The following is a 25199-nucleotide window of genomic DNA, read 5'->3' on the forward strand; positions in this document are numbered from 1 at the left end:
GGCGCGGGCCTGTGGGTGAGTTGGCTTTGGACGCGGTGGGGTTCAGTGCTGGGGGCACCTGGGCTGGGGGACAAGGCGTGGACAGAGCCGTTCCTACTTTCTGGAGCCGGCGGGGAGAACATAAAAAGTGCGAGGGCTGGAGAGGCGCTGACATGCCACCGACTCGTGAACCGTATCCGTGGGAACCCTCCGGGAGCCGGGGCCACCGAGGGCCTGGTGGGAGGAGGGGGGTGAGGTGGGGGTGGAAAATTTAGAAGGTCGCGCAGCAGCCCTGCCTGCAACCGACTGGCTCTGCTTGACCTTGGGCAAGTGACTTAACCACTTAGATATCCTCCTGGGTGATACGTGAGGCTACGCTAGAGCCGCTAGAGCCCCGGTTCTCAACCTGTGGGTCGCGACCCCTTTGGGGGGTCGAACGACCCTTTCACAGGGGTCGCCTAAGACCACCGGAAAACACATGTATAATTACATATTGTTTTTGTGATTAATCACTATGCTTTAATTATGTTCAATTTGTAACAATGAAAATACATCCTGCATATCAGATATTTACATTATGATTCATAACAGTAGCAACTTTACAGTTATGAAGTAGCAACGAAAATAATTTTATGGTTGGGGTTCACCACCACGTGAGGATCTGTATTAAAGGGTCGCGGCATTAGGAAGGTTGAGAACCACTGGCCTAGAGCTACGGGAGCTACACGTCTGCCCCTTTTCAAGATACATCTCGGCTTGAGATTTTCCCTGGGCCTCCGTGTGAAGCCATAGGCCACGATCTATCTCCCTGGCGCCTGGGTTCACCTCTCATTCTACGGAGAAGTAACTTTTTTAAGTCAGTTGTGTTCAAGCAGTAGTGTTTCAAGGTTTTGTTTTCATGAAAAAAAAAAAAATAAGCCACTCGTTACTTGTTTTATAAACGCTTCTCAAGACTGTCTGCTTTTTAAGCTGCAACCACTTAAAAAGTTTTAGGGGCCACGGCTGGGAATAGGGAACCAGGCTTGAGGGTGAAATGACAGGTACTCTCAGCGATTGATCCCTTCATCCCTTCAGTTTAGGGGAAGGACAAGGTTTTTATTATACATAGGAGAGCTGAAACGGGGCAGGTGTTTCCCCCCCCTTTTTTTTTTTTTTTTTCTTTCTGTATTCCTTCTTTCTACTGAAAACTTGTGGAGGGCAGTGGGGGATGGGGCTCTCACTTCTGACAAAGAAGGAAAAGAAAATGTCACTTGTACCCAAAGAAACCTTAAACTAATGTAAATCTTCATAATGCAAGTACAGCTTGATCTAATTTTAATGAAGGATTGAAAATAGCTGCTGTGTTCAGTATCACTGACACCAAGATGGCTCACTTACATAATCTTAGTTGGGATGTGTTAGTGGCATGTATAATTTTAATAAATTATTAATGTTAAAGCTTTGGTCTAGTAATGGTATTGAAATATTGTCATCACAGGTTGTATTGCAATACAGTGGATTGTTAACTTCTGGTTATTATGGTAAACCTGCCCTTTTTCCATAAAAAGTGAAATCAAACATTTTTTCCCTAACCAAAATTTTCTCAACTATTAAATATCTACGTGTCAGTACTCAATACAAAAGAAGTTATTTTGTTCTCTCAGTGATGAGTTAGTTCCTCCAGTTTTCTCGTCATTCTTGAGAGTGCCTTCTAGATGTCAGGTGCTCCTGGGCATTTTATCTTCTCATGGAGCTTATAACAACAAAAGCTGATTTAAAAAAATATGTGTGCACAAATATACTCAACAAATAATTGCTGAATAAAATACCTACTGTTCAGATAATAATAATTAAAAAAAAATTACCCAACCTTAAAGAGAATTATTATCATGCTTTATGGGAAAGAGGGAGAGTATTAAAGAAAAAACTGGCAGAAAAAGTGAGCTTATTCTAGTATCTAGCCTGAAAGTGTATAACTTAAAATAGGGATTCAGATTTAAAAAGAGACAAAGACAATTGATAGGGTTTCTTGGAGAAAGATAGCAATATTGATTTAATGTAATACTGTTTATGACTTAGCTTTCTTTGAAGAACACAAACCTTTTAAAAGGTATGTTTCTTAAATAATAAGTAGCTGTTTGCATTGTGATTGAATGTCTAATTAAATGGCCTAATCATACCATAATATTTCATTTGAGTGCTGTCTGACTTTTAACTTGGTTTTATAATAGCATGAAATAAGCCTTTCAATGCAGTTGCATGAATGAAAATGTACCTTTGAAATCAAGTAAATCTCCAGTGAGAAAATTGTCTCCAATCTTATACCAAATATAAAATAAGCACTGGAAATAGCATCTTGCCAAGAAGGTTCTTCACTCTAGACAAGCATTGTGTCTGGAGATATCCTATGTGGTCTGCATCATGAATGAGATATTTTATTTTTCCTGAGGGACCTGTCTATTTAGTGATACCAGGAGAAGAAGTCCCCAACAGTTGTAAGCCTGGAAACTTCTGGAAAGCCTAGTAGCCTTATTTAAAAGTGACCACTCTGCATTGATATTTGAACAAGCAAACTGTCTTTGTATAATGCAATCCTCAGAGCAGGTTTGCTGGTTAGACAGCCTTGTAGAGGAATAGAGCAGTGTATCTGAGAGTTTTTGGTCCTTAGACCACCTGTATCAGAACCTTCTGTAGCACTTAGAAAACTTCAGACTCTTGGGCACCTTCCTATAAGCATCAGAATTTCTGTTAGCAGAACCTAGAATCTGTATTATTAACAAAACTCTCCCAAATCACACTACATTTTGAAAAATAGTGTTAGAGTTTTCTTGCCAGTATTTAATGGCAACTGTTGCTTCTAGGTCCTAGAACAGGGGTGGGCAAACTTTTTGACTCGAGGGCCACAATGGGTTCTTAAACTGGACCGGAGGGCCGGAACAAAAGCATGGATGGAGTGTTTGTGTGAACTAATATAAATTCAAAGTAAACATCATTACATAAAAGGGTACGGTCTTTTTTTTTTTAGTTTTATTCATTTCAAACGGGCTGGATCCGGCCCGAGGGCCGTAGTTTGCCCACGGCTGTCCTAGAATCTAGGAGCACTAAAAAGCATCCTGCGGTGCTCACTGCTCAGATCACTTCCCCTCCAGGACCAGACATGTTGGCTTCATCTGTTAGCTGGACCAGGGAACCCCTCCCTCATGAACTGCTTCCGCAAGCTAACCAAGACACCACCTACAAGCAGAGTTAAAGCTGCTTTGGGGCACAAAATCCAAGAGACCCCTCCTACTGTGGGATACTCTCACCGCCACCCCTAGCTTGTGTGTGATCTGTGGGAGTGGCAATCCCAGCCACTTCCTCCTCTTCAACAAGGGAGATAAGGTTTCAAGCAAATAATTGGGAATTGATCCCAAGGGACAGAAGGCCTGCGAGAGAGCAAGAATGCCAAATGGAAAGCTATTCCCTCAACACAGTTAAACACTCACATTTGAAGATTTCAGTCTTAAATCTGATAATTTGGAAGAGAAGTATCTGGCTGAAACCAGGCCCCTTGCCCTCTGTTGTCAAAACTTCCGATTAAAATCCCATATAATGGGTCCTATAACCTCTCTCTGTATCCATAAACTCTCTGACATATAAGTGAGGACTTTCATGCTTATTGAAATAAAAGGGAAGAATTTAGGAGAGAGGTTCAAAGCATAAGCTGAGAGATCGAACATGCGGCTTTTTGGTCCCTTGAGTGTGGCTCTTCCTAAGCCTTAGGAGTACCCGAATTAAGTTAATAACAATGTACCTACCTATATAGTTTAAGTTTAAAAAATTTGGCTCTCAAAAGGAAATTTCAATCGTTGTACTGTTGATATTTGGCTCTGTTGACTAATGAGTTTGCCGACCACTGCTCTAAGCTTTCAACCTTACTTAAAAATGAGGATAACAGTACCTGCCTCATAGGAGTTATTTTGGAAATTATGTAAGATTATAAATTATGTAAGATACAAATTAGCGACAGATAATAACTGACACTCAGTATATACTCCAATTTGGCTCTCAAAAGAAATTTCAATCGTTGTACTGTTGATATTTGGCTCTGTTGACTAATGAGTTTGCCGACCACTGCTCTAAGCTTTCAACCTTACTTAAAAATGAGGATAACAGTACCTGCCTCATAGGAGTTATTTTGGAAATTATGTAAGATTATAAATTATGTAAGATACAAATTAGCGACAGATAATAACTGACACTCAGTATATACTCCATATATATAGCTTTTAATTTATTGTAGTAACTTTTAAAAATTTCTCTTTTAGCCCTGGAGAGTTGCTATAGAAGAGGGACAAGAGAGGAAGACAATGCTGGAGGAGATAAGTAGCTCTGGACACAGGTAAGGTTAGACCACTAAATAGTAATTGTTGAGTAGAGGGAAAGGGACAGGAGAAGGATGCAGACTGCAGTGCCAGCTAATAACCTGGGCTGCCTCAGCTTCTGTCTCCTCTCCCCTCCTCCCTTTTTGTACCACCTTATTTAACACTTTATATACTTCGTTGACTTACTCTAAGAAATACTATGTGTTCTGCCTCACGTTTTTAATCCTGGTTTTGTATTTTAGTATTGATGATCCTCAACCTTGCAGGGGCTTAGGGTGGAAGCTGTCTTTCCTTTTGGGATCTAGGTTTTAGAATTATTGAAGGGAGGAGATTTCTACCTCTGACCCCATAGTAGTACATCCAGAATTCAACTCCAAATTTGCCTTTTCAGAGAAATATATGCCATCAAGACGTGAGGACATGATCAGAGAGACCCCTGCCCCCAACTTTTAAAAATACCTTTACTTTCTAGAGCTCTTATACTTTTCAAAGTGCCTTTTCTCACATCAGCTCACATTTTCCTTACAATAACCCCATAAAAATTATTAATATTAGTAGACAGACCCCAATGAGGCACCACAAATGTTTCTCTTTTCCCATCTCCATTCTGTCTTGCAAACATATTGCAATGCTAGTCTTTGCTGTCTTCACCTCAGTTTTCTAAAATCAAAATTCTCTCATTATTTTCTATATACCCCCCAATCAAATTGAACCTCCTCTTGCTGGCTCATATAGTGGTCCTGAAACCGTGGTCTACATACTCTGCAGTTCCTGGAACATGGCTGGCTCACTCACTATAGTGCTTTAGCCCATATTGCTTCCCTCATTAATGATGCCTCCTTTCAAACCAACCAGATTCTACCCATTCTTCAATTTCCAACTCCTCCCTGGAGCCTTCCCAGATCATTAACATCTTAAAGGTTCTCTCCTCCTCTGAATTCCAATGGTAGCCACAGCTATTTGGTCAATTATAACTTGGTCTTAAAGTCCTAAGGGAGAGAAAGTATATGATAGATTTTATATAGAGAAGAAAACAGTGGACAAAGTACGTTTTAAAGAGTTGACATCTACTAAGGAGCTGTGGGAGATCAGCCAGGTTGCTCTGCCTTTGTGGGTCTACATTTCTTGAGCTGTAAATGTGGAGAGGTTTGGGTCAGATGATGTTGATGGTCCCTTCTCATTCTGAGGTTCTAAGACAACTTGGTCTTCCTTATGTGGGATGGGATATAGGCTCTTAATTGAGTTCAGGACTTGGTATATCCCAAAGATTGCTAATGCTAAACATGGCAGTTTTTGAATGCCATGTACTTTTTTGGTAAGCTTTTTAAGCACAAGCATTCAGGGAAGGTTAGTGGAGGAGATGCATTAGGTAGTAGGATGATGTATTAAGGACAGTAAAGGGTTGTCTTTGTGAATGACTTCTTATTATAGAACTAGAGGCCCGATGCACAAAATTCATGCAAGAGTAGGCCTTCACAGCCATGGCGGCTGCCTCAATCACTTGGCTGCAGCCCCGGCTTCATCCAGAAGGTCGTTCAGCTGTCTGGTCTAATTAGCATATTATGCTTTTTTTAATTATAGATAAATAGGGTCAGCTATTGGATAAAGTTTAGTCTTAGTGTTTCCAGTGTACTTTGCATTTCATCTTTATTGGATAATGCTATATAATAAATAGTTATTTAGTCAAAGCTCTAGAGTAAATGTTAGATGACTTTCTATAGTAATCTGGTTGATAACATAAGTCTGTATATGTATATACCTATATCACATGCATATTACCTTTGAATTAAGGGAACCCCTAAATTATGAGGTGTTATTATACTCTGACCATTCATAAGAAGAATATCTCTTTAAAGTGTGTTGACATTTAATTGACCTTTGAAAGTTCATTCTGTTAATCATACTCAAAGTGTTAATGCTATGGTTGACTGCTCTGGTGTTTTTACATTCAGTCGTGCCTAGCATATAAATTCTTCAGCATAATTGCTACTTATTTAGCCAGAGTTTCTTTTCTTCACTGAAAATGTGAGTTGTATTTTATTTTTGTATCTTAAAAAAAACACACACATGTCCTGGCCAGTTTGGCTCAGTGGATAGAGTGTCAGCCTGCGGACTCAAGGGTCCCAGGTTCGATTCCGGTCAGGGGCATGCATGTACCTTGGTTGCGGGCACATCCCCAGTGGGGAGTGTGCAGGAGGCAGCTGATCAATGTTTCTCTCTCATCAATGTTTCTAACTCTCTGTCCCTTTCCCTTCCTCTCTGTAAAAAATCAATAAAATATATTTAAAAAAAAAAACCCACACACAACAACTTTGCTGCAGGCTGGATAGTGCTAGGGGTTTGAATTGAAATGTTTTCCTGTCATTAGTTGTATGGGGTGTGGCTTCTTAATATAAGAGTAATGGAAATTTTTTTGCTAAGTATACTTTTCTTCTGGCAGCAGTTAGAACTTTTCAAGATATAATGCTAAAGTATGGAGAAGCTTAACAATTTCACACTACACATTTTTAACATAAACTTTTGAAAATCTTTCAATTCTTTTTGTATAAATTAAAACTATCATTGTATTTTTTTTTAATATATTTTATTGATTTTCTACAGAGAGGAAGGGAGAGAGACAGAGAGTCAGAAACATCGATGAGAGAGAAACATCGATCAGTTGCCTCCTGCACACCCCCCACTGGGGACGTGCCCGCAACCCAGGTACATGCCCCTGACCGGAATCGAACCCGGGACCTCCCAGTCCGCAGGCCGACGCTCCATCCACTGAGCCAAACCGGTTTCGGCAACTATCATTGTATTACTTTTTATTAACAAAGATTCAAAAGATCTATTTTCATAGCAAACTCTAATTCCTTGAATTGCTATGAATGGAGGGAACAGCTAAAAGGAGGAAGTGTGGAGAAAAGAGAGAGCCATCATGGAAAAGACGAGATTTAATGAGGGAAAAATAATGGTGAACAAATGAAGAAAGAGAATTAGTGATTTCCTTCATACCCACACCTCCTCCCCAACTTCACAGTAACAGAGGCAATTTCATTCTCTTTTCCTGACAAGGTTCACCAGGGAGTTATGTACTGTAGGAGTGGAAAATTTCTCCCTTTTACATTTTGAGACTTGGGTGTGCTGCTTTGAGATGCCACTGGTATCTAAGTAATATTTGTTTATACTGGGTATTTTTCTCTGTAGCCTTTGTAGATGGGGTTTAGAATACAAACAATAGTGTTAGCAGAACTGCAGGTACTCGATTGCTATGTTTATTTTACTAGTTGAAAAACTTCCAGAGCCTTAGGACTTCTGAGTACATTAAAAAATACAACAGGCAATTTTAAAGAGGAGCACTTTAGAAAGAAAGAAAAAATAAGAAGAAAAGTTAGGACTGTCAGGCTCTGGGATTCCAACCAATGGGGTAAGTTTTGTGTTTTTGGATTTTTTAATTAGTGTTTTCAAAGACTAAATTAGGGTAGTTTTATCAATTATTTTTTAAATTTTTATTGAATTTATTGGGGTGACATTGGTTAATACAATTTATATAGATTTCAGGTATACAATTCTATAATACATCATCTGTATATTGTATTATGTGCTCACTACCCCAAGTCAAGTCTTGTTCTATCACCATTTATCCCCCCTTTATCCTTTTCTACCTTCCCTTAAGCCCTTTCCCTCTGGTAGCCACCATACTGTCTGTGTCTATGAGGTGTTTTTTTTCTTTGTTTAAGTCCTTCACCTTTCTTACCCAGCCCCCTCTGGTAACTGTGAGTCTGTTCTCTGTATCTATGAGTCTGTTTCTATTTTGTTTGTAGGTTTATTTTGTTCATTAGATTCCACATATAAGTGAAATTACATGGTCTTTCTCTGACTGGCTTATTTCACTTAGCATAATATTCTCCAGGTCCATCCATACTGCTGCATAAGGTAAGAGGTCTTTCCTTTTTATGGCTGAGTAGTCTTCCATTATGTAAATTGCCACAGCGTTTTTATCCACTCATCTACTGATGGGCATTTGGGCTGATTCTAAATCTTGGCTGTTGTAAATAATGCTGCAATGAACAAAGGGGTGCATATATTCTTTCAAAATAGTGTTTTGGGTTTCTTTGGATAAATTTCCAGAAGGAGAATTGCTCGGCCATAAGGCAGTTCCATTTTTAAATTTTTGAGGTAACTCTATACTGCTGTCCGCAGTGGCTGCACCAATCAGTGTTCCCACCAACAGTACATGAGGGTTCCCTTTTTCTAAATCATTGCCCACATTTGTTGTTTGTTGATTTATTGATGATAACCATTCTGACAGGTGTGAGGTCATCACTTATTTTTTAAGATGGGTGTAAAGTACTCTTATTGTATATAAATTACCTTTTCTTAATAGGTAGTTTAGGTGAAATAAAATTGTGGCACTTTCATTCCACAGATTATAAGACTAAAGTTAATTCTTTAGGGAATTTAGGATTTCTTTTGGGATGCTGCTTAAATCATGCTTAATGACTTTTTTTGGTCAGATCACTAGTCTGAAAGTATTTTCTACTGATTTATGATTATACTAGAGGCCCAATGCATGTAATTCGTGCAAGAGTAGGCCTTCCTTCCCCTGGCTGCCAGCAACGTCTTCCCTCTGGCACCTGGGACCTGGGCTTCCCTCCGGCCACTGGCAGGCACCCAGGACCCGGGTTTCCCTAACAGCCCCAGCTTTGTCAGGAAGGTCGTCTAGAAGGACATCTAGGAGGACGTCCGGTCTAATTAGCATATTATGGCTTTTTTTTATTATAGATTGGGATAGAATCATTGGAATTGTGATGCTTCCAGAACATCCAAAATAATATGGTCAATTTTACCTTTAAACTTTCTGCTAATTCATTGTAGTGCCTCCTGAAGTTTCTCTCTTTATCTGCTTTTTGAATCTCTATAGGAAGGTATATTATTCAGTAGTATTTATGAAAAATACTTGATTTAAATAACAAAATGTTGAGCTAATTTAATGATAAAGTATTGATTTGAAGAAATTAATTTATTTTTAAATAACTATTCATTTTCCAGGTGGAGGGGCCTAGTCTTAACAAGTTTGATTAGATCCCCATCAGTAAAACAAAGAGTAAACTGAAAAATGTATTTTCTTGATCATTGCATGGCAATAGCATACTGTTCAAACATTTCAAGAATCACTAATAAATTACCTGTAGGGAATAGAAAGAGGGAAAGGGCGTTTTCTTTCTCATTTGTTCTTTTTTAATTTATCCATTTTCCTCCCACTTGTCTATCCTTCCCTATAGTCATGGAAATTTTTAGTTTCCTCCACTGTTCATCAAAGGTTCCCCATTTGTACATCCTAGATTACCACCACACCAAGTTTTCTTAGGGAGAAATGGAATCTGTATCTTTAGAAACTAATGGAAGTTATCCCATACTTTTCAGACCCGCTTTCTTCTGTACAGGAAAGAGAAGCAAAACAGTATTTGGTAGTTTGTCATTGTTGCTTCTGTGGCTGCCCTATTTGGTTGACCTAAACTTTTTTACCTCCATTCTTAATGCTTAAACCTACAAATAAAATTAGGGCCAGTCACACTATATTTCCATCATCAGTTATCCCTAGTGGTTCAAATTTAGCACAAACCTGCTGTTTGAGTACATATTAATTAGGTGAATATAATAGGATGAAATCATGAGTTTTTTAATAACTATTCTTTGACTTGAAGTATAGTTATCTTGTGAGTTTACAGTTATTTTGTTGAAAGTCTGAAAAAGTCCTCACATGAGCAACTAACCTGCTGATTGCCCAAAATAGTGTGAGTCATACATTAACTTGTAGTAAGTAAAGTGCTGCTGAAAGTGTTTGGTTTGGAGATGCAGTGAGCTATTTCAAGTTAAGTTGCCTTTCTCTATATGAAATAGTGTAGAGGTCTTGCAACCTGATTTCAAGGTTCAACCCTGAATATGAATTTTTTGGTCCCTTTTTCTGTATACTATGTCATTGTTTGCCACAAGTATAAGGTATATGAATCTTTTTCTTTTGCTACTTTTAACCCAATTCCCATGCCAGTCAGTATTGGAGGTAATTCTTTTGAAAGCTTCATAAGTCAACTACTAACTACTGTGTCCATAAATATACTCTCAAACTATCTTATAATCCTGCTTTTTAAAAAATGTATGGGTGTGGGAAGTGATGGTGAGTGAAGTCAGGCTAAATTGTGCTTCTTTGTATTAAGAAAAATCGCACTAATAATGGAAGACTGTGTCCATGATTCGTGTATGTTTAATATTTAAAAAACTCTTCCAACCCTCTCCCACTCCATTTCCCACCCCTACCTCATAAATTCAAGCAGTTAAAGGGATTAGAGTCAGAGGATTTTATAGCTGGAAGGATTTAAGAGAGAATCTGATTAACCTTCTTGTTATAGTTGAGAAAATTGATGTCCAGTGAGGTCAAATGAGACCATGTAGCAAGTTTAAAAGCCCAAATGACATTAGTAGTTTATTTCCCTTAGTAAACATTCTTCTGATTAATCTGCCCTAACATGTTCATAATCAGAAGGTAATAATAAGGAAGAATAACTAATCTGTGCATGGTGCTTTCCCTTATCTTAGTCATTTCTCAGAAGAGGACTGTGAGGTGTAGGTAAAGTAGTGTCCAATCACGGAGAAAATAGGCTCAGTGACAGTCAGAAACCTGCCTGTGCCAATCATCTATCAAAAGGGCCCAGTGCTCCCTGTCTTTACACCTTGGCAGAAGCATCAGCTGGTCTCAAGATAATTTCATAAACCCACAGGCTGGGGAATCACATCTTCATATTAGAGCTTTGGTTCTAAACACGAACCAATTAACTTTTGTCTACTTCATCACTTTTAAAGGGAGGGACCCTATTTTTTAAGAGTTATGAACTCATAAATTTCAAAGGAAACATGCTGCATAATTATAAATAAGGTGTGTTTTAAGACTCTCTTTTTCAACGTTTTAAAAATTCAGCCTGCATTCTTTGGGTACCTACTATGTTAAGCATGTTATATACTCCAGGAGACACAATAATGGCTGAGACAGAATCATGGCCTTCAGAGCTTATATAATCTCTCTTTTCAAAGATTTATCGAGATGGAGAACTGTTTTTGAGAAATGGCTGGTACTATCTACATATTACTCTTGAGATATGGGAGAACTAATTCTTATATCTGGGATAATGGGTCAATCATTTTTTTCTAAATGTTTATATTAAAGTACTCAAAGAAAACTTATAAAATACAAAAAATAGGAAGGAAAAACATGTACGCTCTAAATTTTTGACACAGTATTATTTATATTATACCTATAGATTTTCTTGTCTTTTCTTGAATTTGATGGGATATCTAATGTTTGTATCACTGCAGAGCTTTGTAACCTGTTTTACTGATTACATAATTCCAGAAGGAATCAGTTTCTGAGCATGTCAATAATATGGCTGTTTTTATATGGCATTTACTGATGTTATTTTACACAAAATGATTAAGAAAAGACTCTAACCTTGGCTAATTCTAAGAAATACTTTTTTAAAGTATTTTTTAAGTGCACTAAGTGGCAAACTACTTTCAAATCTTTCTTTAAGAGCATCAGAATCATTTAACTTGGCTAAAATATCCATAGAAATATCAACTATGTACAGTTGCCATAAATTAGAAACAAATTGTGAAATGTATAAACAAAAAATATTTTAAAATGCAGTTTCTAATACTAAACATGTTGATTTTTTACTGTTTGGAATAATTTAATAGCTTTGATTTTAAAAAGCAAAAACAAGGACTGTTTGAATTTGGAATTCTTCCATGTGATGATTACAATGAAATTAATCTTAAACTTCTAATGTCCCTTTAGAAATAGGACCTGGGTGAGAGTGCTCTTTGTGCGAAATCTAATGGAGCAGGAATCCCTGAGTGGGGAGAGCTGAGCCAGCAGGTGGTTTGAGGGATGTTGCCTGGGAATTGCTAACAGTAACGCTGAAGGAAGAGAGGGAGAAGGGATGGGAGGAGAGGGATGGAAAGTCCCTCATTAGCCTGAAGGCTGGGATGCCCTGACCCTCTGGAATCCCCCTCCCTGGTGAGAATGCCAGCCAAAATAGGAGAGGATGATGAAGAAGTCAGTTGATAATAACCACAAAACTCTGATAAGCTTGGATAGCTCCTAAATCAGTAGCCCTGGCCTCCATTGTAAATCAGTATTATTTTAAATGAGATTTTGGCAAATGAGTAAAATATATGAAGAATGAGTAAGTGATTGAATGAATTGTATCAGCAATGGACATGGATATTTGTTTCTACTCAAAAGTTTTTTTCTTATTGTTATGTCCAATTTATAGTGAAAACACTTTTTTATTGAATTATCATTAACTATATCATATTTATTTAAACCTACACCCTCTCCAACTCCACAGATGACTCAGAGGAGGTTAGAATAACAAAAAAAATCATAATATTGCAGTGAGGAATAGATGTGATTCCAACTCTTAAAGCCTGGTGTTTCCATGGTGTGATGATGATACCATGGCAAGGTTAAAATAGATGTGATTCCAACTCTTAAAGCCTGGTGTTTCCTGGTGTGATGATGATACCATGGCAAAGTTAAAATGAGATTATGTGTAGACATTGTTTGACATACAACAAAAATGTATTAGAGTTAAGGCTGTAAACTTGAGTATACACAATTTAGCTTATTCTCAACTTATTTTGCACTACAATTTTACTAAAGAGTGTTAATTGAACAAAATATATTAATTTCTGGAGTAGGAGAGATTTTATTCTTTATAACTCTGTAAACTCTATACTATCCAAGATATAATGCCTTGCTTCCTAGAATTTGAGTTTCTTAATCTTCCAGGTGTGCACAATCCATGGGAAAATGTTCCCAGTAAATTTACAGCCTATGGCCAGTTTCAAGAGGCAAGGACCAGGTAGGTCTGCATTTTTATTATTTTTTTTTAAAGCAAGGGAAAGTTCATCACTGTCATTAGTAAAAAATATAATGCAAATTGGAAGTGGAGTAGGCTAAAAACATTGTGACCTACTAAGTGTAGAGTATAAGTAGAAGAAGATGAAGATTACTTTTAAAAGGCAGAATTTTGTTTGTTCATTTATTTTCCTTTCATTTCAGACCAGTTCTATGCATGTTTTCTACAGAAGGAAGCAGAGACTACTTGTGTTTCTTGCCTTAAGGTGGGTTTTCTGAAGGCAGGGATAGGGGCCAAATGCCAATACTATTGATACAGTTTGCCTGGAACCTTGGCCTCCAGAGAGATGGATGGAAAGATGCAGAACAGAGCCTGGGCACTGGGTTCTGTGCTGACATGAAACACTTCCATTCCTAGGATGTCAATGCAGCATTCAGAGACCAGAGGGGATGGAGGTTAGATGAACGTGCAGGAAAAGAGAGGTGGAACCATAGGACGAAGCATCATTCTCTAGTAGGTAAGATCACTTACATGCACCTTTGCATTTTCATGGCCAAAGGACAGACCTAGTATAAATAAATAAATCAACAAAAACAGTAATGATAACTTCCTCCAGCTGCTGATTAGTGCCTAAAATCTCACCATTCAAGTATGAAATACTCTGATATCCTAAAATCTGGAGAATTTAGGTATATGAAAGGAGGGAGGTGGGGGAGCATGAGCACTGTAATAATTTAAGCTGTTCTTAATTATGCAGAGTTTAGGAAAATAAACTGATTATAGAATCAACTAGAGGCCTGACGCACGAAATTTGCGCGTGGATATGCTCCCTAGGCCTGGCCTGTGATCAGGGCCATCTTCTCTGGCAGCCATCCACCCCTTTGGCAATTGGAGCCTGCTGGCCAGGGAAAGGGACCGAGAGGTGGTCAGTGCACCTCATAGTGACTGATTGAGCGGTCGTTCTGGTCATTCTGCTGTTAGGGTCAATTTGCATATTACCCTTTTATTATATAGGAGGATAAGAGGGTTCAAGACTGAATAGTTTAGGATAGCTAAGGAAATTTTTAAAACTTTATCTGGGGCCAGTCCTAAACTGTGCACTGCCAGAAGGAATTCATCCTTCAAACCGTTAAAACAAAATGGTCTGGGGAAGATTACAAAATCTGATTAGGGTATAGACATCCAGAGCTGCACTTTGGGTAGAGAGACTTTTATGCATTTTCAGGGTTAATTAAGACAAACCTGGGTCTGATGTATTAAGACACAGTTGATTCTTATACTGCCATATTTGTTTTTAGTTCATGATTTTTAAAATAGATTTACTGGTCACATTTCTCAGGTAGTGGCAAGATCTTAAGCAAATTTATTTAGTTCTGTCTTTCTAGATGAGTGGTTTTCTGCCTGGAAGGTATAGCAGAATCATTTTATAACTTTTGTGAAATGCACATACTCAGCTCCCTTCCTATATGAATAAGAATTGCAGAGTCCATAGGGCAAGGGGCAGTCCAGGTATGTGGGGCTAGAAAAAACTGTCCTGGGAATTGTTGCCACACTCTCATTTGGGGGATTGCTATTCCAAATAGAACTGGTACTGGTCAATTACTCAAAAACAACCAAATAGCTTACACTAAATAACACTGAGTCTCCAACTGGCAGAATTATTCCATGCCTAGTTGGGATGGATCTGATTTACCTTTCACATGGATTTCATCTAGCTGACTTGCTAAAAAGGAAGCCCATGTATATCCAGGGGTGGGCAAACTTTTTGACTCGAGGGCCACAATAGGTTCTTAAACTGGACCGGAGGGCCGGAACAAAAGCATGGATGGAGTGTTTGTGTGAACTAATATAAATTCAAAGTAAACATCATTACATACAAGGGTACGGTCTTTTTTTTTTTTTTTAGTTTTATTCATTTCAAACGGGCAAGATCCGGCCCGCGGGCCGTAGTTTGCCCACGGCTGATATAGACATTTGTTAAATGCCCTTCTATTTACGAACTTTGTAACTAAGATCTTACGGTCTTTCATGCTTTGTTTGGAGAAGTTTTTACGTTTATTTATAGAACTCTGAGCAGAAGGCTGGATTTCAACGTTGTGCTAAGGTTTAATATCTTTTACCTGTTCACAGAATTGTTCCTTGAGATTGTTTGCTTAGGATGTACTACTAGTCACTTAGGGTTTTTCATTTTTAATTTAAAGTTATTATTTAAACGTGCTAAGATTCCAAAGCAAGTAGGAGATCTGTCACTTTGAGGAAAATTTATGGGAGTGAAAATATTTTCTTTTTGTAAACAGTTACTGCTATACAATATCTTCACAGGGTGGAAGGATTGTTATTTATCTGTTTTAATTAAAGAGTACCCTGCCTGTCTATTTGCGTCTAACTTAAAAGAAGTGGGTGTCTTGGTGAGAAGTTCACAAGGTTGGTTACTGTAGCTGAGTTTGGTGAACTGACTCAAGCTCTAGTCAGCAGTGGTATAGGAATGCCAAGTACTAAGAATTTGTGGAATGTAGAATCTCACAGCACTGATAAAGTTTGCTTTGTTCCCCTATGTGACTTGACCCATTGAGAAAGCGTGGTTCCCTAGGAAGTTTTAGTAGTTCAAAGCCCTTAGTTAATAAAGAAAAAGGCCACAACATAACTCAGCTTGTTTTCACCTGCTGCCTCAAAGATTAACTTTCTTAACCTTAATGGGATAGAGTTACCCTTTGCTTTGAAAAAGTAATTTATAGAGCTCTTCACATTTGTTAGTTTCAGTAAACATGACACTGTTTGTGTGGATTTGTTTATGTTTTGGGTTTGGTGTCACAAACTACTAAGACTTCTGCAATTTAAGAACCTTATGGTAACTTCATCTGAAAACAAATCTCAGGGAAAGGCACACCCTCTTTTCTGTATCAGCTTAATCTTTCACTGGACTAGGAAGGGTTTTGAATTACTTCAGGAAAGTAGTGACTGATAGAGTTTAACCTTCAGTTTTCCTCATTTATTTTCATAAAAGAATGGGAGTGGAATTCAAAACATTCAAATTTAGAGTTAATGTGCGTCACTCTGTTGCGAGTGATAGGTTCGGTGTTTTTCCAGTGGGAAACTGTGATCCACAAACTGATATATGCCTGTTGTAGACCTTGTTATTCCATTCTGCTTTTCTCCTGATTGTTGCTTACTCTTTCAAAAACCAGCTGACTTTACAAATTGTTTCTGGGAGCAGATTTCAGAGCAAAAGTGATACATAAAAGCAGCACGTAAGTCTTGTTTTTGTCAGAATTTATAATGTTTGAAATAAACCTTTTATTTCATTGAGAGTCTAATTTCACTTAAATGTAGTATTTAATGTTAAATGTGCACTTTATGTTGTTAACATGATTTAATTTCCATGTTTGGTCACTTTCACTCAAAGAAGGATTTTAATTACATAACACATGCTGGAGTCATTTTAAGTAACTCTGCCTTTGCTTGTTTGTTCCTTGTAGCTAACAGTAATGAATAAGATCTGTTTGCATATGTCATCTTAGTACATCAAGGAATTTTATAGGAATTTGGTAAATGAATAATAGACATTCATGAAGCTTATTGTTTTGAATGCGAGACTTTTTTTACAATATTTCTATTTGAATGAGACTTCAGTGATGTACAGACTTGCTGCCTATACATCTTAGAAACACCTGCTGGGGAATCTTCTTCAAGTTAACAGAGAGAAAGCAGATCCCTGTTGACAGTGAGCGACTGTAAACATCCTCGACTGGAAGCTGTGAGGCCACAGACGGGCTTTCAGTCGGATGTTTGCAGCTGCCTACTGCCCCAGACTTCAAGGAGCTGCTTTAGGGGCTATTATCTTGTTAACTAGAACTGAATACCTTGCTTTCTCTTTGATACATTTTTACAAAGCTTGGGTGAAAATGGTATAAATTAAATAACTTTGAAACCATTTCTGTACATTTTTAGAGGACTTCAGCAGGGCAGGAGAAGTGCTCTGTGTCTGTATAGAATTTGCAAGTGGGAGACATCTGTAATACTCTCAACAATAAAAATTAATTTTTAAAAAACAGCAAAGTATTCCTGAAGGAGTAAGGAAATATATTATAGTATCTTTGTTCTTATAAAAAGTATACTAAGGCAGTATTTCACAAATCACTCTAAAAAGTGATTTGTGTTCTGCTGTTTATATTTATCTGTAATTTCAAAATAAGTATTTTTAAAAAGCCATTCACTAACATTTCTATTAATGAAATTAAATTATTTGGAAAGAAAAAAAAGTAAAGGCCAGAGTGAAGAATTAATTCACTTTGTTTGGATGGATTAAATCTCTTTTATTTCTTCATAGTTTCAGTTTTTAAGTAATAAAGAAGTTTTCAGTTTAATAAGAAACTTAAACTAATATTGACTCAACTAACTCTTATTTGAAAAATCTGTTTATTCTTGTTTTAGCTGATGAGAATAGTATTTTAGGCATTTGTTGATACTGTCCCCATTCAATCGAACTGTTAACTTTGCTTTATGTAATAGGATGTATCTCTTTAAAATGCTATACTAAATATATGAAAACAAGCTAAGTTTTTTAAAAGAACCCTGTTTTGGATCTCTGTGAAAGACCTAATTTCTAACTTTTTTTTTTGGTAAATCTGTATTTGTCTTACGGAACATTTGTTAAAATGAAACACTTAAATAGTAGAAATGAGACACTTTAAAAGGAGATGAGGGCAGCATCCTTTATCTTAACACGTAGTATCTTCTAAACACGTGGTATTGTCATTAATGTAGAAATTATAGTTTCTGTTCCCCCATTAATACCTATTGATGATGTTGATAAGAGGTGATACTGAAACATTGTGACTGAGCCACCATTTAAAATTTTACCAAACTACAGTTGAACACTCAGCTGGTATGGATATCTCTATCTATCTATCTATCTATCTATCTGCCTTTAAATTTCCCTCATACACAGAGCCATCAAGTGAAAAATACTCAATTAGTCATACTGGGCCATGAGAGGTTAGTAGATTGCCACTGAAATGGGTGGGAGGGGTGAGGGCTTTCCATGTGCTAGGCCTGGGGTCTGGAATTGAGAATGTGGCCTGTTTTTTAATAGGTAAACTTAAAACACTTAGAGTAAATAACTCAGTTGTGTCCCAGGGTAAATGACTATAAGTTTGGAGAAATGGGTAAACTTTTCCTATTTCTTTGACCTTCACTTGCATTAGGTTCTTCTCCTGTGTTATTTCACATGCCCTTTCTTTCTTCACTGATCTCTAAATTTTCCATTTCCCATTTCTATTTGGTTATTTCCTTCATTTAAGTAATTGCTTATTAGAATATTTTAATTTATAAAAACTACAACATTCTTAAATATTTTTAAACCAATAAATACAAATCTCAAGAAAACATTCTGGATAATTTTTAAATTCTATTATTTGTTACACCCTGTGCCCCATATTACCATAGTAACAATCTAAAGTTGTATTTTAAGATAATAGCAAAAGTATGCAATATGTATTTGGAATAAGATCTGAATACAATTTTTTTATTTTGCAAAAATATCCAACTTTTAAACTTTACATTGTTTTACATTTCTACAACTATATTAGACAAAGTTATTGTGTACTTAAGTAAGATACATTAATATTTAGCATAAATTACTCTTTATTGCTAATTACTTTCATGTGGTTTTTCTTCTTTACATAATTTCAAAATTCCATGTTTGTATCACCATAATAAAATATAATATATAATCTAGAATCTAAAATTCTTGAAATGGACCCCAGTAGGTCAGTTACTGAGAATAAAACAGTAAAAAATGTGGGCTAGATAAATGTAACCTAAGTGTAGCTGTAAAGTTTGTAACATTAAAAAAATAGCACTACACTGAGTAATCATCATAGCTACTGTATGTTTGGTTTTTATTTATAATTTGCCAAAATAAAAATTGGCACATTCTTGGAAGGGAGATTTTTAAAGGAAGTGCAAGAGGTTCTAAAAGTGGCATTCGTGACTCATTTAAATGATACTTATTTCCTGACCTTAAAACTCTGATTTGAACCTGCACTGCATTCGGTCATGATGCTATCTATAAAACCTGTCCTCTACTAAAGAATACCTAAAACCAGGGGCAAGGACTGTGGAGGCAAAGGTTTCGCATGAAGGCCTGTATGGGAATGAGGAGGATATACCTTGGAAACCTGGCTCTGCCCAAACAGATTGCTCTCAGAATTGCCTTGTTTTCTTTCACTAAAATTGTAGCTAGATATTACTATTTCAGGGGGAAAAAATCTCTCTTGAAGTGGTGTCAGTTTGTGGTGGCTTAAAAATAATGCAAAGATGCCAGTTGTTCTTCTGTATTAGAAGAATAACCAGGATTAATTATTTCTCTTAATTTTTGAATTGACTTACTGAAATCTTACTGAACTTCTTTATTAACCAGCTTATCGGTCTCACTAAAATAATGGAAAAGACATGCTTTGTATTGCACTGTATCAGAGTAAGTATCCTAAGTAGATACGGAAGATGTGTTTAATAGTGTGTACTATAGCTGTTGTGTGCATGAGCTAAGCTGTTAAATCATTTAAGAGATTGGGTTTCTTATGATTATTTTTCCCTTTCATTTTTTTTTACTCTTCTTAATGGCAAAAAGCCAGTAAAGAAAATTAGGGGAGGGAACCTTATCCTGTGAATGTGCTTATTATTAGAAACAATAGTCAATCAAATAAATATTCTTCAATAGGCTTTTTTAGTTGTTATGCACGAATAAGTATATCTCGCTAATTAATACACACTTTAAATCTTCAGTGTGAATGTGGTGGGCACGTTAATGTTGCCAAGTGATACTTAATCTGCCTTTCCTAATTTGTATATCTAATTATTATATAAACTTAATGATCCAGTACTTTGAGAGTAGAGGCTTTTAATGCAAATTAACACAAAGTAGATTGGGGATTCATTCAGCACAAAACACTCAGTGTGAACTTACTGTTCCCAAAGGCTTCACTGCCCCACATGGTTAAACAAATTAATGAATGAGCTCCTTCAGGTATCGTAACAACACTGAGTAAAATCAGAATATCTCCACAGCTCTAAATTCAAAAATGACACCATGATATCCCAGGATGTGAGATACCTTACTGGCATGTGTGTTGGAAAACATAAAATGTTATATACAGTAGGTTGATGTATTATAAGCCTGTTATTCTCAATGTGCTTCCTTGAAGGGACTGAACTACCATTTCTGAATTTTGGATTTGGTCTTTTTAGCTAAGGAGTTAAACTCTTGAACAAATACTTATACCAATGAAGGAAAATATATGTAAAAGCTAAAGAAATGCATGCAGTTAAAGATATAAATAAATGTTCCAATGCCATAAAAGAGTGGCACAGTCAAGATTCCCACAGTGGAAATACATTTATTACAGGATTTGTGATGTTAATGAATGGAAGCATTGTTGTCCTATGTAAATGAAGATTTATTTGCACTGAGTGTAAGTATGCTGAAATGAGACAGAAAATTGGTGAAAGTTGCAAATTCAGGTATTCAACTTGTTGTATTCATATTTTGCACATAATTGATCTTTCTAAGTACATATTAAGAAAGTGATTTTGTTAAATTCATTAATCTTTAGTTATCATGTTACATTAAAATTATCTTTGGAATTATAATCTTTCAACTATGGACTGTCTGTCTGGAAAATTTAATTTTGAAACATTTATTCTTTTTCATATACTATCAGTGGCTTTCTTGGCCATTTCAGAAATATAGTTGTCTTTTTCCAGTTCTCATTATACTCCCTTACTCCAGTAAATCTGTATTTTACTTAAAATAAGTTCTGACAGTCAGATATTGAATAAAAATCTAGGAAATTTGTACTCTGTTTATTCATAGAAAGAATAATGTTCAGTGGTATTTTGAACCAATCATCTAACCTCTTTGTATTTTAGCTTTAGTTTCTGGGCTGATTTTGTTAATTTCTTATAACTTGTTCCTAAATCTCTAATTAAAAATAAATAATTTTGAATTGTTAGAAATTCTAAATATTTAAGGCTATTTTAATAGCATAAATTCAATTTGTCAAAATGCAATTTACTAAAATATAAATTTTTCTTTCTAGAAAATAATATTCGGTTGTTGGTTCCTATTTAATTCTTAAAGCCAGCTTTAATTTAGTTTCCCACCCAAGATAACACCCAGGACCAGTGCTGGGAGAAGTCAGGATTATGTTTAGGAAATGGAAAATAAGTCCCAGGGCCTGGTAAGCAGTGCTGTGTTCTGACTCTGGACATAGTAGCTCTCTTTTTCTGAAGAGAACAGAAGAGTCCTGAGAGTGACTAACATCTAACTACCAATTATTTTTAGGTTAAGGAAGAATAGGAGAATACGAAGGAAGGCAGGATTTTTTCTTATTAAGAACTAGGGGCCTGGTGCATGAAGATTCATGCATGGGGGGTGGGTCCCTCAGCCCGACCTGCACCCTCTCCAATCTGGGAGCCCTCAGGGGAGCCCTCTCCAATCCAGGAGTTTCTGTCTGTCTTTGCAATCATATGAGCGAATTGTCTGAGACCCCAACCCAGTTTGGTTTGGTGCTCACAGAATAATAGAGGTCTTTTTATTTCTTTGCTCCATTGGTGGAGATTTCCTAGAAGTTGCAGGATATCTTCCCTTTAATTTTTCCTCGACACTCTGACTTATGTCTCTCACCTTTGCTTTCCCTCCATCCCCCACAGTAACTTGCACAGCAACAGTAACTTGCTCCAAGCTCACTTTGCTATAGTGACTAGGACAGTGATGGCGAACCTATAACACGCGTGTCAGAGGTGACACGCGATTTTTCGTTGATTTTTCTTTGTTAAATGGAATTTAAATATATAAAATAAATATAAAAAATATAAATCTTTGTTCTACTATGGTTGCAAATATCAAAATATTTCTATATGTGACACGACATCAGAGTTAAGTTAGGGTTTTTCAAAATGCTGACAAGCTGAACTCAAAAGGTTTGCCATCACTGGCCTAGGAGATCCGTCTGCCACCAGAACTACAATTCCCAGCATTCCTGGTGCTCCCCACACTCTTGGTTTTCCCTTCCTGCTCTGTCTCCGTACCACGGCCTCCCACTCTGCCAAGTCCTCCAAGCCACCAGCTCTCCCTCTCCGCTCTCCACCCAGCGGCTTGGGGGGAGTGACTGAGGGAGCCACGTCCCCCCAAGCTGCCGGCTCTCCCGCTCTGCTCTCCACCCGGAGCCTGTGTATGCAAATTAACCCACCATTGCATACTCACTCCTGATTGTCTGGTGGGCATCGCAGATGTACGGTCAATTTACATATTTCTCTTTTATTATATAGGATGACTAGAGGCCTGGTGCTTGAAATTTGTGCATGGGTCGGGTCCCTAGGCCTGGCAGGCGATCAGGTCCAATCTGTGGGGCGACTGGCAGGGTGATCAGGGCCCCGGCTTGCACCTGCCTTGGCTTGGCGCCACCCACTCGCCAGCCCCGCCTCTGCTGCCGGTCGCCTTCCTCTGCAGGGCGATGGTGGGGCGATTTGGGGGGGTCTTGCTTGCACCCACCTTGGCTGGCCTGGCACCACTCGCTCACTGGCCTCACCACCCGCTGCCGCCGCTGGTCGGGGCCAGTGGGCTAGGGCAGCTCCTGCATTGTGCGTCTGCCCCCTGGTGGTCAGTACACGTCATAGCGACCAGTCATTCCTCCCTTCTGTCGATTTGCATATTAGGGTTTTGTATAGATAGATTATATCTTAGATTAAGATATTACTTAATGGCTACGGTATATAAATGCTGCACTGCATTCTGTGGGAGCATCTTCTAAAGGGGCTATTCATTATTTGCTTCTGCCCCATCTTCTGCTCTGCCCCAGCTTTCTAAGCTCCAGCCACACCAACTTTCAATTCTCTGAACAACCTTGCTCTATTCCTTTGTATTCCAAAGTCTTTGTCTTAGCTCTTCCCTCTGTATAAATTGAATACTCTTATTTAACCCACGTCTACTTCTAAACATAAATTCTTGCACACTCATACTTTAGGTCTCATACTTAATGTCAGTTTTTCATGAGAAGTCTTCCTTTATTTCCTTCTCTTCATGATATGGGTTCCTTTGTCCTGAGAAGCAGCCCATCAAAATTATGGGGTAGGGGGAAAGCAGTCCAGGCAGAGGGAACAGCAAGTGTAAATAAGCAAAAGTTGGATCAGGCAAAAATTATGAAGTGTTCTGGTTCAGATGAGCAAGATAGGGTCAGGCAAGACAGGGCCCTGTAGACCATGATGACAAGTTTGAATTTTACTGGTAAGTGCCAGATTAGTACTTGTTATCATAAAATGTTCTTTGAATTTTGAGTTAAATTAAATGTAATTATAGGACCTCAAACATATTGACTGACCCTATCAGAATGTGGGTAATAATTTTTTAAAACGATGTGTAACAGGTCATTTCAATAAATATTGAATGCCACTAGTATAAAGAATAGTGAATGTTAGGGACTGAAGGATACAAAGTTGAAAAAGACTTGATTCCTGTGGTTGCTAATAAAGGTGGGATAAGATAATGGCACGTGGACCAGAGACCCAGAATTACCTGAATCCCACTGGAGACCAGCCATCCCTTCATGAAAAGGTCTCACAGGAAATAAATGCTAAGAAAAGAAAACATAATAACATTACTAAATGGAACATTCCCTCCAACCCCAATATAGAATGCCAATGAACCAGGCTGAACCATTTCATACTCCTTTAGCCTAGAGCCCCATATTTATGAGAGATCTTGAGCAGAATAGAGTATCTGAGGAGATGAGTATATCATATCGTTTACTCTTGGGAGGAAGAACATCCACAAGAAAGTTTACCCAAATGTGATAAAAACTGTGCCCATGTCTTTCAGCTGAGCCCATTAGCCAAGAAATGTCAGCAAACCTGCCCCACCAAAGAGCAACATTCCTCCTTTTCGTGTATGTATCTGGGGTAGGAGCAGGGGAGTCAGGGAGGAAAGAGGGTAAAAGACGCTTATATGCACCCGTATTCCCCCTAGGTTCCAGTACTGCACCCAAACAATTTTTATTGAGGTGAAGTTGAAATACATGTAAAATAAGCGATATTGGCACATGATGTCCTGAATAATGGAAGTAATAATAAAATACTGACTAGCATTTATTGAGTATGTGCCAGGCACTGTTGTGTTTTGTAATTACTCACTTTAATCCTCACAATAGCCCTGGGAGTTAGGTGCTATCATAATTTTACAGATTAAGAAAGTGAAGCACAGAAAGGCTAAATGCCTTGTTCAAGGTCACTCAGGAAGTAGAAGAGAACCTAAGTAAAGAATAAAAAGTGCTGATAATCACATAAGAAAGAACAGCCAATGTAAGCCTGAAGAGCAGTGAAAGGCATTTGAGTCATATTTTCCTCAGGTTGAGGATGTGAGGAAGCACATGGTGTGTTGGGGAGTTCAGGGAGGGCACGTGCCTAAAGAGGTGCCTGCTCCGTGCTGCCTGGTTACCCCTCAGCAGGTCAGAGGGAACCTGGAAGCCATGTAGTCAGAAACCGTGCTGGAATGTTGTGGAGGCTCTACATATGTGGTGCAAAAATATCTACACTTTTAAATGGTGTTGAATTATAGGATACAATTATGCAGAAATGTTTTGTTTCCCTTGAAAGCTAGAAAACAAGGGTCGGCTCTGGCTGCCTCTGTAAATAGGCTGCTGTTTTTCTTTCTTTTTGTAGTTGTAAAGAATCATTCATGCCAGCGTAGTTAATGAGCTTCCGCAGCTGTTAAATGAAATTACATATTCTGTTCATCTAGGGCCCTCTATGCTGCCATTGTCTCCTGGCCGTCTTGGTGTCTTCTAAGCACCGGGATACTTCTAAGTCACAATGGCCCAGCTTGTTCTCAGTCCAGGAGGTTGTACGGTCTGGGTCAGACAGGCCTTCAGAAAGAGAGGCTATTTTGGCAAAGGTAGCCATAATAGGATGTTATTTTTCC

General features: G+C 37.8%; 1 long non-coding RNA gene across 1 annotated transcript; it reads left to right on the top strand.

The window, feature by feature from the left end:
• The first annotated feature begins 16230 nt into the window (after positions 1-16230).
• Positions 16231-24403, top strand: LOC106727749. The gene is made up of 3 exons (XR_001363982.1): positions 16231-16473; positions 19647-19703; positions 24102-24403. It is a non-coding gene; the product is annotated as an uncharacterized LOC106727749 (long non-coding RNA).
• Positions 24404-25199: the final 796 nt, after the last annotated feature.

Source organism: Myotis brandtii, unplaced genomic scaffold, assembly GCF_000412655.1.
Source record: "Myotis brandtii unplaced genomic scaffold, ASM41265v1 scaffold471, whole genome shotgun sequence".
Classification (NCBI taxonomy): domain Eukaryota; kingdom Metazoa; phylum Chordata; class Mammalia; order Chiroptera; family Vespertilionidae; genus Myotis; species Myotis brandtii.